This window comes from Odontesthes bonariensis, chromosome 16 (assembly GCF_027942865.1).
Source record: "Odontesthes bonariensis isolate fOdoBon6 chromosome 16, fOdoBon6.hap1, whole genome shotgun sequence".
Classification (NCBI taxonomy): domain Eukaryota; kingdom Metazoa; phylum Chordata; class Actinopteri; order Atheriniformes; family Atherinopsidae; genus Odontesthes; species Odontesthes bonariensis.
Window position 1 is genome coordinate 17212010 of NC_134521.1, and position 8219 is coordinate 17220228.

Genomic DNA, 8219 nt, shown 5'->3' on the forward strand with positions numbered 1-8219 from the left:
TCACAGAGCAAATGCAATGTTGTATTCCAAGAAAAAAGAGCTCATATGAAAATCTTCTGTGTGGTTGACAAAGTCACATTTGTTCAAGTCTGTTCAAGCAGACGATGTTTGAGCTTACAATGTAGAGCATGTCATTGGTCAAATCCTCTTAAAAGTTACGAGAAAAAAAAAGTACCTCATCTCAGTCTCCATTTAGGGGCCTGCGTGGCTTTTTTTCTGTAATTTCACTACTGGAACATAAACACCAGCTGCTTCTCAACCACAAATCTGACCTGCGTTCAGACAAAGTGGCTCTGGTCAGCGACGCCTTTCTCTGAACAAAACAACAAAAGGAGTTCTGTTTGACAATATTACAATGCAATTCAATAACTTATGCAACAAAAAAAATAAAAAATGCAGCGTCACACCTGCCTCTTCTCAGTCTTCCTTCAACTTGTCCATCAGCTGCTGGGGATTTTGGGCCAGCCTCCTCCTCTCGGCCCGTTGCCTCGGCTTTCTTACTTTGGGAGATCTTGACCCCCCCCCCCCGCCAAACCCAAACACAGCGGCGGTGTCTTCAGCCAGGATGTTGAAGAGAAGGGGCGCGTTGTCCAAAGCCTGAAGACAGACAGAGTGGACTTTTCAATTGATTAGTTTCCATTTGATGCTCTTTGTTGTTTTAAAAAACTACAGTGGAAAACAAAGTTCTGGAATAATCAGATGGAGGTTTTTTTTAACCCCTTTCAGGCCTCAGGTGTCTACTGTAGGCGGGAAGTAGGAGTTAATTTGCTCACAGAGAGGGGAGAAGCAACTGCAGCCTCTGTGTGTCCAAAGCTATAGCTGTAACAGACCAGTCTTTACACTGTCCAAATCTCCTATCTAAAACAGCACTGCAGGCTCTCCATCTAGTACTGTGCACTATACTGGCCATTCAATACTTGACTGCTGTTGTCAGAAATTCTCAACTCTTTGGTTGTTTTTCTGGACCGGTTTCTATGTTGGTTCAATTTCCAAAAGACTCAAAGAGTTGCAGACAAGTCCTCGAACTCAGTGAAATGGCATCACTTCTCCAATTCTCCAGCAAAAATTCAACGACCAAAAAGACCCCGTTTAAATAAGCCTGCGCTATTTAACTGCAACGTGGCTTAATTGGGTAAATATCAAGCTCTGTCAGTAGATGTTAGTCCTCAAAAGATCCAATGTGGGGCTAACAAATGTTTGCTTTGTGCTACAGACAGTGCCTTGAAGAACCTTTTACATACACGATGGAAAATGGTCTTTTGTGGATGTACCCGCTGTGGCAAGTACATTTTCCTCCCATTTAAACAAGGGTTAGGGTCATGTGCGGTTGGTGCTGACTTCAAATAGCGTAGTAGTGACGTATGGACATACGCAGTCACGGTTTAGGCCAAATTTCAGACGCACAACCAACATCTTTTGCCACACTCTTGAGTTATAATCCTGACAGCTCTCTTTTTGGGACAAATTGTCCGGACAATCTAAGCCCTCTCATTTAACCGCAGACGCATATTTAGACAAGGGCAGGTATTTGTTGTAGGAATGCAAATTAGAAGAATTATTCCTTTTTTTTTTTTGCTCAAGATGAGTGATTTCAAAATGATTTCCTTTACTTCATGTAGCTATGTTTTACAAAGCCAGAATGCTCAGCTATTAAACAAAAAACATTACATATTTGTGCGTTATTTAAGTTTGAATTTTTAACACAAAATGTTTAAAAATTGTAATGAATATGCTCCAAATGGAGTAACCCCATCGTTGTACCAAAGACTGCAACAAAGCCAGCGGGAATATAACATGGTGCCTAAACAAAGACACTTATCCGTGACTTAGGCGTGATCAGCCTTTTGCTGTGTTGTCAACACAGAAAAAGCTAAACTTACAACATGTCTTCTTTGGAAAGTAGCCAAAAAACTATTCATTAACAAAATCAAAATTAGAATGGAAATTACTCTTAAATACTTCATCTTTCAATATGTGTTGTCTTTTTGTCTGTATCTCTTTCCTACATTGTACTGTTTGCATTTACAATTGGCCAAAATTTCTGGTCCAGCCAGCTGGTTGAGAGTGCAGATGTTTTTATCTAGATTTCTGAAGACCTAATGACTGAATGAGAGGCAGTTTCCTGGTTCAATACAATTTTTTTAAGGATAATAAATGAGTCAATTTCAGTATTTACAATTAAACAAATAACTTTAATTGATATTTAAAACATAAAATGTATAGAATGTAGGCCTATCCAGAATGAATTGACCTATGCAACATTACTGATATTTACATTTGGGTATTTGATTATCTTCATTATGAAGCTGATTGATTAGGTGAGGTCAAAGTTAGGCAGGAAAATGGTTCAAAGGTCAAAAGGGAGAAAATCTCCATTGAAACACAGCCAAGTGGGCTTAATGGGAGCAGGTGGGCTTAAAGGGAACATCGGTGAATTTCTGGTTAAAAGTCAGAATATTTCATTCTACACACATGACATTAAAAAACAACTACATGACTTGAATCTATATATGCTGCACTAACATAACATGAAAAGTATCAATTGATCATGCATTTAAGTAATTAGCTATACTCATTTACATCCACCCTAAAATGGTGTTTTTTCTTTCTAGAGTCCCCTTTAAGCCCACTTGGTAAATATGTTAATTAAAAAAATAAATAAAGCTAAATATACACATGTATTATCTATTTAACAGTATAATAGGATATTCTGCCAACAAAAATGTAAACTACACATGCTTATCATGCTTTGTCATTGCAATGAACAATGCTATGCAGTGACTGTATTGATGCAGCATGTGGGCTGTTGGCTAGCATGCTAAAACACAGACTTTGACCTCAAAATAAAAAATATTTCTAATTCTATCAAAATTCTTACGTATCTTTTTTCAGGGCATCAAAATCACTGAAGTTTTTTTGCTACTTCTTCTGGGAGCAGCAGGCACGTCACTCAAGTAATGTCGATAACTCAAGATCGACATATCTGATTGGCTTACAATCAAAATTATAATTTATGTAACAAGCAGCTTCATTGGAAGAACCATGAACCATGAAAAAATGGTGATGTATTTTTTTTTTTTATTGACTCAGAAGTCACAATGGGCTTATATGGTACATGGGCTTAATAGGTACGCTTACCCTAACCTTAGCTTCAATTTCAGAAGGACGTCGTCCTCAAACTTTTCCTTTTTTCAGTTATTGTCGCACCCCCGCTCCTCTAGATCGTGTTCAATTAAGCAGTTAGTCGTCTGATATTCTTAACTTGCAGCTGCTGTTCAAAGATTACTTCCCAAAATTAATTATCAGTTAGCAGTAAAGTTCGTCAGTTTGTCTCCTTGACTTAGTTTAGCTTAGCAGGCTAAGGTCCTGCAGTGACGTTTGAGGAAGCTGGATTCTGATTGGTCATAGACTCTTTTTTTTTTTTTCCCCTAATATCATGGTCAGTCATTTTTAATTAACTAAATTCTGATTGGTTGTTTATTTACGCCCTGCAGAGCTCTGTCCATTTGGGAATAAGAAATATAAAAGAAGGGCGGTACATAATATTATTGTATCACACCCAAATCTTTTTTATTTGGATTTATGTAAAGCATCAATATTTTACTTTTTTTGATGATTCAAGTGTCTTTGGGACCATGAAGATGTTATCTGATACCGTACAAGAGTTTAGGAAACCTACGATCGAGTGAGCTAGCTAAAACTTGAAAAAAGTCTAATCAAAAGCTCATAACTTAAGCTTCAACTTTGTTCAAAGGCAGTTTGAGCTTGAAGCACCTCATCTCTCTGTTCTGGGCCTCCATCCATCCATCCATCCATCCATCCATCCATCCATTATCTTCCGCTGCTCCGGGGATCGGGTCGCGGGGGCAGCAGCTTGAGCAGAGAGACCCAGACGTCCCTGTCCCCGGCCACTTCCTCCAGCTCTTCTGGGGGGACCCCGAGGCGTTCCCAGGCCAGCCGAGAAACATAGTCTCTCCAACGTGTCCTGGGTCTTCCCCGGGGCCTCCTCCCAGTGGGAGGGGGCCGGAACACCTCACCGGGGAGGCGTCCAGGAGGCATCCTAACCAGATGCCCGAGCCACCTCATCTGACTCCTCTCGATGCGGAGGAGCAGCGGTTCTACTCCGAGCCCCTCCCGGATGACCGAGCTTCTCACCCTATCTCTAAGGGAGAGCCCAGACACCCTGCGGAGGAAACTCATTTGGGCCGCTTGTATTCGCAATCTCGTTCTTTCGGTCACTACCCACAGCTCGTGACCATAGGTGAGGGTAGGAACATAGATTGACCGGTAAATCGAGAGCTTCTGAGGTCGCCAAACCGGACCCCCTCAACGCCCCAGCTGCGCCTAGAAATTCTGTCCATAAAAATTATGAACAGAATCGGTGACAAAGGGCAGCCCTGACGGAGTCCAACCCTCACAGGAAACATGTCCGACTTACTGCCGGCAATGCGGACCAAACTCTGACACCGGTCATATAGGGACCGAACAGCCCATATCAAGGAGTCCGGCACTCCATACTCCCGGAGCACCCCCCACAAGAGTCCCAGAGGGACACGGTCGAACGCCTTCTCCAAGTCCACAAAACACATGTAGACCGGTTGGGCGAACTCCCATGCTCCCTCCTGGATCCTGTTCTGGGCCTGTAAAGCCTAAATGCCCTGACCACACAAAGATAAGCCACCTAATATTCCCAAACTCATCTTACGTTACAGTTTAAGGTTTTCAAATGGTACGCTTTTGACATAACAAAGATTCACTTCTATTTGCTGGGGAGGTTTTTGGATGCTTTTGCAATATTTGAGCATTTATAATAATTTTACTACGCTGCTGGCCAGTCAATGGTCCGCAAATACAGAGTTGTGACATCTCGAGGAGTCTAAATATACTACTCCTTGTTACTGCATTTATGTACACTATTGTTCTTGAACTTAATGTATATTAACTTGTTTACAATCAAGACCTGTAAATATTGTAAATAATTTCTCCCAGTGTTTTCTAATTATCTTAAGACCCTTTCTTTATTAACGTTAAAGCGTTAATCTTTCCATATCCAAAGGTATTTGAAGGCAAACTGATTGGTGGCCTGTTGATAACCAAAGTAATTTAATTCACGACTGCATGAGTAATGGATTGGGCATACGGTGAGTGGTTTATGGGGCTAAAGGGGGATCTTAGGATGACTTGACTGAGAGGATAGTTGCCAGTTATCTAGTTACACTCACACATAATTAACAAGGTAACTATTGTCATCATAACAACAATTATACCCACCTGAAAAATTTGTCAGGAGCCGCCATCGATCCATCTGTGGAAGGGCAGCGTGTGGTAGTTCAGCCATTTGACCAGAAGAGGGCGACAAACTGTAAGAAATATCCTCACACAGTCTTTCATTGGTCTGTGCCTAATTATTTTTTTGTCAATGATGCAGGAAATAGCCAATCAATCAACTGAAAAATAATCTGCAAAAATACTGTTGTAAAGAAAAAATACAAAAGGATAGTCAAAAAGGTTATTTCTTTATATCTTTTTTAGTTCAAATTGAAAAAAACAGACTGCTGATTGGACAAACAGTGAGCTAAAATTGAAATTTGCTGAATATTTTCTGACATCTTACAAATAATCATCATAACAAAGCTTGTTAGTTTCAGCCCCCTGATTACTCTGCTCATAATTGCCTACTTATTTTATCAAGGTTCATTTTAGATCATAGATAAAATCCTTATTACATAATAATATTCTTATAGTAAAGCTGCCCAATCCTGTTTTTATGTTACACAAAGATACTCATTACTGTCACAGTACACAAAAAGAAGGAAGCACATTCTCACATTTAACGAGCTAAAACCAGAGCAGGTTCATTATTCAACAATTACCAAAACTTTTTCAGCTCCTACCAGGAAATAATTAACTTCTTCTGACCTGGTCAGCCGTTCAGAGACGTCCCTCGTCTTCAGTCATCACATCCACCTTCAAACTCCCCTCACAACTACAGAGTTCCACCTTCAGCCAAACTTCTTGGCTGTGCACAAGAAACCACATGAGAAAAGTAAAATCGGGGAAAATCTTTTAAACTTGACACATTTTCTGATCATAGAGACACTTGAAAGTGAAAGTAGCGCCTTAAGAATCTAACTTTATCTCATTATTTGTAGAAAAGCCTGCAATTGGTGTATCAACACCTGTCTATTTTAGCTTAAAGTGTGATAACATACCATAATCTACAGTATAAGCTGCAGCCACATTTAAACCTTATGAAGAATCAGATGAGATTAGTGTCCGAAAGCAACAGAAAAGCTACAGTATTAGTCTGCAAACAGAAGTATTCCCTGTTTGTTCTAATAGATCCGAGCTCCTGATCAATGAGGTCTGCCAGCGTTTCACAGCAAAGAGGATCCTGTGATCCCGTGGCGTCTTTATGAAAGCACAAACACTGAGAAGCCACAGTAACAAAGAGGACTGATGAAACAAGACATAAGGACACCCATCAGCTCCATCTGTGTTTCATGTGGCTGAACGGTGGCTGTTTTCATGGTGTGGAGGATTGAGGCCGTTTAACAAACAATTTACGACTTTTCCAAGCTGATTCTTCACCAGCTTAAACTGATCACAATTGAGCTGTAATTACTTAGACAGCTAATTACGTTCTTAATCTGTTAATTAATTAGTGAAAAGCTGTGAAATTAGATGTAAATTACTATTAATTGAAATAATCAGAGCAGTGACTGTTCTCTGCAGACAGGATGTGTTTTTTTAAAGAATCTGTTTACGCAAGTTTTATATAAATGAACTGTTTTTAGATCTCAAATGCTTGATTTTGCTCTTTTTTTTTAACATGTTTCCGATCCATAATTATGGCAAATTGTGTCAAGTGTCCTGTCTTGTTTATTTATAACCTGTTATTGCTTGTGCTCGTTTCTGCATTTTTATTTTTTTTTGTTGGGGTTAGGGTTAGGGTACACGCAGAAGTAATTAGAATCCAAACTGCATCAGCTGACTTCAGCAGGACTAACCATTTTAAGTAAATGGACTGTACTTGTATAGTGCTTTTCTAGTCTAACTGACTATTTAAAGCGCTTCAACACTACATGCACATTCACTCGCACGTTCAGCACGTCTTAGTCCAGAATTATGTGCTTTTCTACTCATTCATACACTGATGGATGCGACGTTAGGTAGGCAACGTTGGGTTCAGTGTCTTGCCCAAGGAGTCGGACCACTGACCTTCCGATTGGTGGGCAACTGCTCTTCCTCTTCCTCCTGAGCTACAGCCAATCAAACTGCAAAACCCAAAAGTGTCCAGTTTATAATTTAAGAACCGAATACGTTTGGATCAGTTTACTTTTAGGACAAAATGGGAGAGCAGCAGCCAGTAAATCTTTGTCATTTACGTTTAAAAATCAGGCATCATTTCTACTGTTAGAACTACAGTTATTCAGGTGGAGTTTTGAGCTGAATAACATGTGTTGTGATAGAAAACAAAATTCAACTCAACTGTTTTGACAGACGACAGGTCCTCAGTGTTTTGTAGAGAATCCCTGAGGCACTGCAACTATTTACCCTAAATCTACTGAGCATGAGCTCATGTCATTCTGCACACTGACGGCCCATTCACCGCCTTTTGAGCACAAGGTGGCATCAGCGTACACCGCTGCACCAGGTGAAACGCAACAAAGAGAGTTCCACGTCTGGGATTCTTCACAGCAGCTAATTACACAGTTCTCCTGAAAAGAGGGAAACCAGTTTGGCAGGTTGACTTCCTCTGACCAGCTTGGTATTTGAGCTCCGTCATCACACATATGCTGTCAAACTGGAAGAGCCACATGGTGTGTCACTGTACACACTGCTTGGGTGAGCTGAGAAGCAAATACAGCCAAAGTCCTCGCTCTGATCCTGAAACCCGGAATCCATCCCAGTATCTTGTCACGTGACTGGTGGCACACCTGTCTCTGCCTCACAGCTCAGATGATTTCAGCAAACAGAAAAACTGATGCCTCGGTGCTTCTGTAAGCACATCCTCTTCTCCGGGAAATTACCAGTTTCTGGTTAATGCAAAATTCAGAAGATTCTGTTCCGCCAGATAAGCAGTGCTGTTCACAAAGCCATTACCTCGTGATAGTACATTCTGTACAAACTCTTCCCGCTTTTAATCTAACTGCATGTGGCACAGCACACTGGCTCCAGTTCATACGCCTCCTTTTGCCCCCCATGTGAAAAAGCAA

General features: G+C 40.6%; 1 long non-coding RNA gene across 2 annotated transcripts; it reads right to left on the reverse strand.

Moving 5' to 3' along the window:
- Nucleotides 1-432: 432 nt before the first annotated feature.
- LOC142401806 (uncharacterized) lies at nucleotides 433-7979 on the reverse strand. Of its 2 annotated transcripts, none has more exons than XR_012773209.1 (4): nucleotides 7493-7979; nucleotides 5920-6019; nucleotides 5272-5305; nucleotides 433-597 (listed from the first exon to the last, which is right to left on the reverse strand). It is a non-coding gene; the product is annotated as an uncharacterized LOC142401806 (long non-coding RNA). The 2 variants fall into 2 exon arrangements; XR_012773210.1 differs by lacking the exon at nucleotides 7493-7979 and adding an exon at nucleotides 7222-7263.
- Nucleotides 7980-8219: the final 240 nt, after the last annotated feature.